Here is a 12,059-nt window from a genome sequence, read left to right on the forward strand (position 1 = left end):
TACAATGAGCAAACAATTTCATTGCTAAAGCATGTATATAAGTTTTCAGTAATAAAAGTTCGTTGTTATAATGAGATACAAATTTTATTGCTATAATGAGAAACAAAGTTGATTGCTATAATTGATAAATGAGTTTATTGCCATAATAAATAACAAGTTTATTGCTATAATAAATGACAAGTTTATTACTATAATGAGTAACAAGTTTGTATGTGTATGAGCAAACAATGAGTTCTCAACCAAACCTATGACTGAAGCCCTATCAAGATCTATGCTTATCGTTCCATAGATGAATATGGTATCATGCAATCCAGCAATAGGGCGAGTGAGGAGTTGTCAATTCCTAATAGTGCTATCCATAATGACCATTGGCTCAAAGAGTTAATGGTTAGAGATAAGGGAAGGGCCTTAATACAATAAGTTCTCATGTTCCGTGTTGCATAGACATACATAGAGAGAGATATAGCAATAAAATAGCAATCATGTTTGATACAAATTAATTTAAATACAACATTCAAATAATAGTTTTTCCGGACATGCTTTTCCACCCCAAAACATAAAAACTGAAAATAAGGGAGTGCGTGAATACTCACAATATGCATTGAGATGATGCAAATGATGCCTTGAAATACGCTCCACTAGTACCACTATCATTTTCCTACAACGATGTTACACACTAATGAGTCTCTAATTGTAATCTAATACTAGTATACTTACTATTACAATAGAATTATGCCAATAATGTGTCAAAATTTAATATTGATAAGTTACAAACATTTTTCTGTGAAAATTTAATTTCAATGAATCAATTGTTATATAACAATTTAAGTGGAAATTTCCTATTATTGAAATGCTAATATTTAACATTTTAAGAGGTGTTCCAATGATTAAATATTCAAAACTAAATCAATTTAGTTCTAAACTTTTCCAAACTTTTCATTTCAGTTTTAATTAAAGTCAAAGACTTTAAGATAAATTTTCTTGAATTTTTGATTTGTCTAACTATTTTTCACCATTTAATTCCATGAATAATAATAAAATCATGGAAAAATAGTAAATTATCATGAAAAATTCTTATATATTTTGTGTAACTATTTTGCAGTGTACATAATCTAGGAAAAATACTAATATTGTTTTCAAAAAGTTTAATACAACTTTTCTAGTTTTTGTGTATTTATACTATAAAAATAGAAATAAATAGGTAACAGTTTCAAAAATTCACCAAACGTTTTTTACAAGTGTTATTACACATACTTAATCTGTGAAAAATATAAAAATGGGTTTCTAACTTTTTAACCAAATTTTATGATTTTTGAGCATTTATTCTAATAAGAATTGAAATAAATAGGAAACAGTTTCCAAACTTGCCCAAAATTTGTGTAACACTTTTAGTATACATGCAGAAGCTGTGAAAATAAAATATATTTTTCAATTAGTCTTTCTATTTTTCTTTGTTTTATCCTCTTAAATAATCATTAATTGGAGAATAATTATTAAACAGTTAAAGTAGATTACCAAAATTTTTGTAAAGTTCATTTACAGTGTAAATAATCTGGGAAAAATATCAAAGGTGGTGTTTATCTACCGGAATTCGATTTTGTGTATTTAAGTGTATTTAATCTTAGAAAATAGGAGAAAAATAGTATAAAGAAGAGAAAAATCATAAAAATGTTTATGTAGCCTCCTAATGTACTAAAAGGTGCTCTGGTAAATTTTCATAATTTTTAGATGAGTAAAAATATTTTTCCTGTTTTTAGTCCACTATCAATACAAAAATCGGAGAAAAATAAGACTACATTATGAAAAATTCTGTAAATATTTTTCTAAGTTTTTCACGGAGAGTATAAGCTGTGAAAATTATTATATACCATTTTCAAAATATCTAAAGCGGTTTTATGATTTATTGGGGCTAAACAAAACAAAAATTCAAAATCATATTAAAAAGTAACAAAAACCGATGAAATTTAATGTGGAGACATTATTTTGCATAAATTTACCTAGGATTTATAGACCTAATAAAGTATTTTATATGATTTATTGCTCTATTTTATTGCATTAACTATAATAATTCGAGAAAAATGAATTTTTCTCTGCAAATTTACAAATGATCTTATATTGTTGATGGGAATCTGGGAAAAATCGGATTTGGTCAGAAAAGGAGTTTTAGATATTTATTTGGAAATAAATCCTTCATGAACATATTTGAAAGCTTTTAACAACATACTTTGATAATCTAGCTTCTAAGCTTGAAGATCATCACATGCATGTTTGTTTGAAGTTCATTCATGAGTATGAAATGTTCAAAAATCGTTTTTGATAGAAAACTTAGGGTGCATGTGGTGATTTTTACACAAAACCTATAGAAAAGTGCATTATGTTGATTTTGACTTAGGTTTTGGTCCTTGGATTTCACCATTAACAACATGCATGTTGTTTTTGGGTAAAATCCTACCACCATCATCATCAAAACCATGAGTTTGTGTGTGTATGTTTATGTGTTCATGATCTTTCATTAGAATGGAGTAGAAGATGGAGAAAATCCATGAAAAACAAGTAAAACTTGAAGGAAAAGAGAAGGAAAATGAATGATTTTCGGGTTTACCTTTAAGAACACCTCAAGATGATTAAGGTTTAGAGTTCATGGTGTGTTCTATGACCCATTTTCTGGAGAATTTCGTGGTTGAGGGAGAGAGGAAGAGAGAATAGAGAGAAAATGAAGTGAGAGAGTGTGAGAGAGAAAGAGATGGAGTGGGTGAGTGAAATTGATTAATGATTTGGGAAAATGGTGTATTGGGGAGAGGAGGAGGCTCTTGGGAGAGGTGAGGCCGAGATTTTGGATGAGAGAGGCTCCCTCTCTCTTGTTTCTTTTATAAAAATTTAAATCTTTTATAAAAATATCAAACTTTTTAGAAAATATACAATAAAGAAGAGATTTGGAACAACTTGTTCACTTCTGGGTTGGCCATTACATCTGGAAAAGATATATTGCGAAATAAGATGGGTTAGCACGAATGAAAGGGAAACAATCGAGGGTAAGTTCCTAAAGACATGCACTAAGGGTAAGCAACGAAGATTTGGTACCACTCGAATGTAAAGGCTATTTAAGTGTCGTCTATAAAATAAGTTACGAAACGATCGGGGATTTCTGAAGCAATATTTACTACCACGGTTACTCTTACTATAATAAAACAATATTCGAAGAATATATATATTTAGAGAGTCATTGGTGCAAATGGAGGCGAAGAAAATTTATGATAAATTAAATCACATTTTGTATATAGCATTTTAAGTATTTAGAAGTGATTAAAAATCTCACTGTTATCAAAATGTATGTTTAGAAATGATAATTAATCTCACTATTATAAAAATGTGTAATAATTCCAAGATAATGAAGATACATGTGTGGCGATCAAATAAAGTAGTAAAATAATATAAAGATTAATTAAGGTTAAAGGTTTAAGTCGTCATTAAAGGAATTTGTATAGAAATATTTGTATTAAACTTTTGAGAAATTGTCCAATTGTCTAAGTCAGGACAAATTCAAGTTTACGAGGAGTCAGAATACTTATGAAAACAAGTTTGAGAGTTGAGGAACTCAATGAAAATTTCAAAGTAAAATGCTATTTTAAGAAAGGTGTAAAAATGTTGATCTTTGGAAATAGTGCATTCTTAGTTTAGTGGTTCTACGAAATCAATCATTTAGAGAATAGATAATCGTAAAATTCAAAACTTTTGGTGTATTGAAAGAAAAGAAAAACATAAGGAAACATATCCATCACATATAATTTCTGAATATAGAAAAATGATAAGCATAAGAGTATTCATCTTGTGCATTAATTATAAGGAAAAATTCAATGAAAATTGCATTTTAAATCAAGTTTTCGACTTTAAAACGAAAGAGCAAATGTAAATAAGGATTACTTGTTTATAGAGATTTCAAAATAAAAACAAGATGTATATGATAAAAAGTGTAATTGAGTATATCAAAGCTGACTAAATCAAAGGTATGCCTCATGACTATACACGTATTTTTTGTGTATTTATATTATAAAAATTGAAATAAATAGGTAACCGTTTCAAAAATTCACCAAACGTTTTTTACAAGTGTTATTACACATACTTAATCTGTGAAAAATATAAAAATGGGTTTCTAACTGTTTAACCAAATTTTATGATTTTTGAACATTTATTCTAATAAGAATTGAAATAAATAGGAAACAGTTTCCAAACTTGCCCAAAATTTGTGTAACACTTTTAGTATACATGCAGAAGCTGTGAAAATAAAATATATTTTTCAATTAGTCTTTCTATTTTTCTTTGTTTTATCCTCTTAAATAATCATTAATTGGAGAATAATTATTAAACAGTTAAAGTAGATTACCAAAATTTTTGTAAAGTTCATTTACGGTGTAAATAATCTGGGAAAAATGTCAAAGGTAGTGTTTATCTATCGGAATTCGATTTTGTGTATTTAAGTGTATTTAATCTTAGAAAATAGGAGAAAAATAGTATAAAGAAGAGAAAAATCATAAAAATGTTTATGTAGCCTCCTAATGTACTAAAAGGTGCTTTGGTAAACTTTCATAATTTTTAGATGAGTAAAAATATTTTTCCTGTTTTTAGTCCACTATCAATACAAAAATCGGAGAAAAATAAGACTACATTATGAAAAATTCTGTAAATATTTTTCTAAGTTTTTCACGGAGAGTATAAGCTGTGAAAATTATTATATACCCTTTTCAAAATATCTAAAGCGGTTTTATGATTTATTGGGGCTAAACAAAACAAAAATTCAAAATCATATTAAAAAGTAACAAAAACCGATGAAATTTAATGTGGAGACATTATTTTGCATAAATTTACCTAGGATTTATAGACCTAATAAAGTATTTTATATGATTTATTGCTCTATTTTATTGCATTAACTATAATAATTCGAGAAAAATGAATTTTTCTCTGAAAATTTACAGATGATCTTATATTGTTGATGGGAATCTGGGAAAAATCGGATTTGGTCAGAAAAGGAGTTTTAGATACTTATTTGGAAATAAATCCTTCATGAACATATTTGAAAGCTTTTAACAACATACTTTGATAATCTAGCTTCTAAGCTTGAAGATCATCACATGCATGTTTGTTTGAAGTTCATTCATGAGTATGAAATGTTCAAAAATCGTTTTTGATAGAAAACTTAGGGTGCATGTGGTGATTTTTACCCAAAACCTGTAGAAAAGTGCATTATGTTGATTTTGACTTAGGTTTTGGTCCTTGGATTTCACCATTAACAACATGCATGTTGTTTTTGGGTAAAATCCTACCACCACCATCATCAAAACCATGAGTTTGTGTGTATATGTTTATGTGTTCATGATCTTTCATTAGAATGGAGTAGAAGATGGAGAAAATCCATGAAAAACAAGTAAAACTTGAAGGAAAAGAGAAGGAAAATGAATGATTTTCGGGTTTACCTTTAAGAACACCTCAAGATGATTAAGATTTAGAGTTCATGGTGTGTTCTATGACCCATTTTCTGGAGAATTTCGTGGTTGAGGGAGAGAGGAAGAGAGAATAGAGAGAAAATGAAGTGAGAGAGTGTGAGAGAGAAAGAGATGGAGTGGGTGAGTGAAATTGATTAATGACTTGGGAAAATGGTGTATTGGGGAGAGGAGGAGGGTCTTGGGAGAGGGGAGGCCGAGATTTTGGGTGAGAGATGCTCCCTCTCTGTTGTTTCTTTTATAAAAAATTATATCTTTTATAAATATATCAAACTTTTTATAAAATATATACTAAAATCAAGTTATTATTCATAAAACCTTTATTTTGCTTTATAAATTTAGGGTAATTGTTAATGACTTAAGTTTTATTTTCCTTAAATGAATTTTCATAATTTTAATTATTATAAGATCATATTATAAGTTTCATAATTATTTTTATAGAATTTTTAAGGTTAAAGTTTGTAAATATGAGTTTTTTGGGCATTTAGGGTTTTTGAGAGTTTGTAAATCTTTGGATATCAAAATTATTTGAATTTTGAGACTTCAAACTATTTTAGAGTTTCATAAATCTTATTCAAATTAGAAATATTGTTTGTAATTTATTTTTATTGGTTTATTGGCATTCTATGTAGTGATTCCGAGATTCAAACGAAATTGAGGAATCAAGTATACTAGTCCTAGTTTCAACTTTGACTTAAGTTTCTATGAGACTGTGACCTAACTTTTACTACTAGGTCAAGTGCCTGATGCGTGTATATGATTCATGAAATGGTGTTCGAGTCAAAGAGTGACCCAAATATCGATAGAATTCACATATCAATGTGAAATCTAAGTACACCAGCCTTCGATTCTAATTGTTTCCAAGTTTCTAGTAGGTTATAGCTTAGCTTCTAGTCACTAAGTCTAGTATGTGTCATGCCTATTTGTGCAACTAAGTTTATTCAAATCTAGAACTAAATCGAATTTTGACGGTTGTCACATATTAGACTAAAATCTAGTGGGAATAATACTAGGTTTCGTCGAAGGAATTTATTTTAAAGTAAACGAAGCGCTGTCCGAGTACCGAGTCACCACCTTCTCAGGTGAGTGCATAGTTACTCTCATCTTACACATAGATATGAAGTATTTTATATAAACTACGTGCTATGTGTGCATATTATTTGAATACTTGTTGTCTATGTTGGATGAACGTTTTTTTTATACATGTTTTAAATGATTTGAACTGTATACGTATTTTAAATATACAAATATGTTGGGTATGAGATGGGTAGATGAATGATGAGAGATAAAAGATGATGTGAGTAAACATTGGCAGCTATAGGCTTAGTGCCTAACAAATAACATCGGCAACTATGGACTTAGTACCTATTGGACAAACGCTGGTAGCTATGGACTTAGTACCGGTTAGGAATTAGTAGCTATGGACTTAGTACCTATTAGATAAACACTGATAGCTATGGATTTAGTACCCAACAACTATGGAATTAGTGCTTTACAAACGAGCATTGGCAGCTATGGATTTAATGCCAGTCCTATAACTTTGGAAGCAAAGGATTTCAGAATGAACGAATGCGGGATATATGACTCTTAGGATAGATCCTTAAGAGTAAAGAATATAATGGGTATGGGTAATTGGGTCGATTGTTTGATTGTTTAAACATAATAATTATATTATTGTGGGTTGAAAACCCTATGTACTCACCAGGTTTCCCAACCTGACCCACTCAGTTTATTTATATTACAGATGTTGTTATGATGTCACATTACACTGAGAGATTAAGGAGATGTAAATCACTAGCGCTAATGAATGTAAGTTATGTTTATGCTTATGTTTCTGTATTGACGATGACATCCCAAATGTTTTTAAACGAATAAAAATACTTTTCCTCGGAAACGCTTTGATAACGTATTTATCATGTTTTACTGGGAACAAATTCCGCAACGTTTTTATTAAAAGAGATACTCTGATTTTTATAAAGCATAAACAAAACCGGTCTTTTCTGGCCGTGAAAATGGGGATGTCACACCCAACTCATTAGTAGACTCGACTTTGGACCCGGAGGTTTAGTGACCTACTCGATGAGTCGGGGGACCGACTTGACGAGTAGGAGCTGTCTGGAGGAAACCCTAATGTTAGGGTTCGCAGCCTATTTAAACGTCTTATTCTGCCTCAACCCAACCCCCATCGTCCCTCCCAACCCAGACAAACCCTAACTCGAAACCCTAAGTCCCTATTGAGTGTTCTTGAGCTTTTTGGTGACTTTTATGTGCATTTGAAGTTGCAAGAGAAGAAGAAAGCTTGGGAGTTCAAGTGGAAGCTAGTAGATCCAGGGGTTTCTCTTCATGCTCAATTCATTCAAGGTAAAAAGCTTGAACTTGACCATCTATCTCCTAGATCTTGTTTTGGGGCTATTTTCTACCTTTTCTAAGCTTTTGAGAGGCTATACTCGGATTTGTATGTATATTTGGAGTTACACTTCAGATCTGGAACCATTGAGGGTTCCTATGGCATAAAGGTGCCAACTTTAATGCCTTGGGCAACCCATGCAACATATAAACCCCCTTTTTATGGCTTTTTGAGCCAAAGGCCCCATGAATGGACATCAAGTTTGTAGCTTTACATGTAAAATGGAACCTAGGAGGTCAGATCTATGGTTTTGATGCATTAAGACCCATTATAATCGATTGAATAGTTTTGGACAAAGAGGTACTCGGTGAGTCACTTGGGTGACTTGGCGAGTCAGGTCGCATTTTTCCCCAAATGCCTTCTGGAAATGGTCTTTGGTTGAGTGGAAGGAATACTCAGCCTGTTAGGAGTTTGTTATGGACTTGTACATCTAAAGACTCGACGAGTTCAAGGAGGAACTCGGCGAGTTCAAGGTAGTGTACCAACCACATGAAGACGGACTCGAAGAGTTCAAGGATGAACTCGACGAGTCATAGACTGAATACCTCCATATGGATGAAGATGAACTCGATGAGTTCAAGGACGAACTTGGCGAGTCAGTTGAAGATAGTCCGATGTTTTGTTGAAGGCGAACTCGTCAACCTCTTAATGACTCAACGAGTAGGGAAGGGATTACGACATTTTATGGTCATGGGGACTCGGCGAGTTGGTGGACCAACTCGGCGAGTCGAGTCAACCAGATGTTGACGTTGACCAGGGTTGACTTTGACCAAGGTTTTGACATTGAATTTGATTGGGATTTGATTGACCCTTGTAAGGATTATGAGTATGAATTGATAACTTAGAAACGTTGTCCTATAGGGATCGAGGAGTCGAGAAGAGTTGGTTTTCGTACCGAGGACAGTGCAGTCACTACACAACATTGAGGTGAGTTACCTTCCAATAGAAGTGGGTCTAAGGCACCAAGGCCGACCCACTAGTAGTTTATTACATTAGAGATGATGGTCTATGTGATAATTGTCTTGTTGCTATTATTAGATGTGTTCTATGTGCCAATATGATATGTTCTATGTGCTATTGGTAGTAGGAAGGGGAATAGTCCCCGATTCGGTAGTTAGGACCGAAGGGTAGGTCGGACACCCCAAATTGTCTGACAGCATGATTATGATATATATTATTATGTGATAGTAGTAGGGGTGAAATAGTCCCCGTGACCGGGCGAGATAGACCGGAGGGTAGGCAGGCACCCCAGAATGGCCTGACACGAGTAGGTCAACACCCCATAATGGCTTGACATGGGTAGGTCAGCACCCCAGAATGGCTTGACACGGGTAGATCGGGCACTCCAGAACTGCCCGACAGTATGTATGGTTGTATGGTATGCGGTATGATGGGGGAACTCACTAAGCTTCGTGCTTACCGTTTTTAGTTTTGGTTTCAGGTACCTCTTCAACAAAGGGGAAGGAGCCAGCAGGGTAGTAGTGCATCGCACACATATGATTTTTGCTTTGAGAACCCTGAGATCGTACTCTGACATTTTACTATTTGATGTATGGTTTTCGAGACTTGTGATTTGTGACTTGACGTTTTGAAATGATAGCAACGATGTTTTCTGTAAACTATTTTTATAAGTAATGTAATTAAAAAAAATTTGAGTATCGATTTTGGGATGTTACTGTTGGATTAATGTCTAAGTCCATAACTATATTTGGTATGTAATTGACCCGGCCCGACATGGTCCATTTGGGTTGCATGGCATCGTGCACTTGGACAGACTAAATTAGAGAAATAAGACACTTATGGTTATTAATATATTATAAGTTCTAATATATTAATAATAAGAATAATAATATTTAATTAGTATTGATCAAGAATTAATTTAGAATTAATTATGTGATCAAAAGAAGACTAATTAAATATATGGGTTGATTGTGTAAATCCTCCATAACTTATATAGTGGGCCAAAGCTCCATGGATAATCAAGTTGGGTTAAACCCATAGGATGCTCCATGGATGCTCCATGGAGGTTAGATAACCCATAGGTCATCGAAATGAAAGGTCATGACAATTAGGGTTTACATGGTGTAACTCTAATTGTAACACACTATATAAGCATAATATTATTCACCAAAATTGGCCACTAGTGTGTGTAAAAGAAGGGCTAGCTGACTTCATAAAGTGTGGATTTCTCTCTAAGTTATTCTAAGAGCATTAGATGTTGTGTGAGCCATTTGAGGTGTCACATTTGAGGAACTAGGCACTCAATCCCCATGGAGTCAAGCTACACTACAAGAGGTATGTATTCTATCTATATTATTACCCAAGTATCTATGATTGTATGCTAGATAGGGTAATACCTTGGAATATTAGTATTTTCATGTATATTAGAGAAAAAAGATAGATCCAAGGTATTTAGGGTTGCATGTACACCATAGGAGTGTTAGAATGCTCATAACCCAACAGTTACAAGTTGGTATCAGAGCCTTGGTTTGAGGGATTTGGGCACACCATCGTGGGTGTCTGGACTAAAATCGAGGGCTTGAAGGATTTTTACAAGAAAAAAAACACGACGTTTGTCAAATTTAAAGATAATTACTTGTTTTTGTGAAAAACTAAATTATTTGTCAAATTTGAATAATTTGTTATATGAGTTGAATTAGGTCAAATTTAGTAAAAGATAAAATGATATGATTATTTTATTAGTTTTAAAAGTTTGATCTAAAGATTTTTTTTGAAACCTCCATAAGTTATGGATATGAAAAGGTTTTAAAAAAATTGATACAAAGTTTTTTTTTTTTTTTTTTTTTTTTTTTTTTTTTTTTTTTTATGGAGTTACAAAATTTGGTGTTAATGTTTTAAAGAATTCCATAACTTATTCTTAAGTTATGGAACATGAAAAGTTTCATCATAAAACAAACATTTAACTCCATAACTTATGGATTACCAAAAGTTTTATGTTTCCTTGATTTATGAGTTAGTTTAGATTAATGAAAAAAAATTTGTTTTAGTTGTTTTCAATCCTAATTAATCTAGAGGTAGTTCATAAAATGTGGTTTTGTAGCTTGTCCTCAAGTTACACAAAATGTCACATTTATGAATCTTAAAACTCATAAAAGTGTCATAGGTTACATAAAAATGAAGAGTTTTTTTTTTTCATTAAATAATATTATGACTCCATAACTTGTCCTCAAGTTATGGATGTTTAAGAGTCACTTCTTTCAAAGTGTTATTAAAGAATAAGGGGTTACATAAAAAATGAAGAGTCTTCATTTTGATGAACGATTAAACTCAAAAGTTATGAAATGAAAAGTTTTGAATAGTTTCAAAACTTGCCCTCAAGTTTTGGAATTTGTAAAGATTTCCCATGAATACTTTAATTCCAAGTTAAGCCCTTAGAATTTTAAAAGTTAAAATTCAACCCTTATACTTTATAATATTATAAGTTAATAATAATTATATATATGTATAAGAGCAAGTCGTCTTACCGTTAGTAGGCCTTATTCACGAAGCCGATCTATAAGGGGGGTATAAGGTTACTGCCTATAAAATGACAGTTTAATGGGTGTCCACTCTCACCCACCGCTTCCTTGACTGGTGGATGGTCATTAGCCGAACGGGTAGGACAAAGACTATAAATTCTGCCTTCATTAAAAGTATTAATGATAAATACTAAGTAACTAAACCTTTTAAAAATACCCAATCTTAGTTACTTAGGAAAATGTGAATAAGGTGCTAATCCATGAAATTACACTTTGCACTTTGTTTAATTCGGTTAGTGGAGCGTGTGTGGTTAACCGGCACACTAACTCGTATTTAACAAGGTAGGCAAAGGGTAACTTAATGTTTATCATAGTATCGATGGAGCGTGTGTGGTTAACTGGCACATCGATTGAGGGTTAAACACTTAAGAGTACCAAGTAATTTGCATGGTTACTTCACACTTTGTTTTGTGATCCTCGGCATCCCAGTCACAAAACCTGAAGGGCACACTCGAGATTGAAACATGCCATTGAACAGTTCAATGAATCTCAAAAGATCTAGGAGTTTCAAATCCATGTAAAACCTAATTGAATTATTTCGTTTTCATGGTGGAAATTGGTGAATCGTCATTCACCTACCTTCAAGTATTCTATAGCTTGGATTACGGCATCCCTCTT

The sequence above is a fragment of the Lactuca serriola genome, chromosome 1 (assembly GCF_051521515.1).
Source record: "Lactuca serriola cultivar US96UC23 chromosome 1, Lser_US96UC23_V15, whole genome shotgun sequence".
NCBI classification, from domain to species: Eukaryota; Viridiplantae; Streptophyta; class Magnoliopsida; order Asterales; family Asteraceae; genus Lactuca; species Lactuca serriola.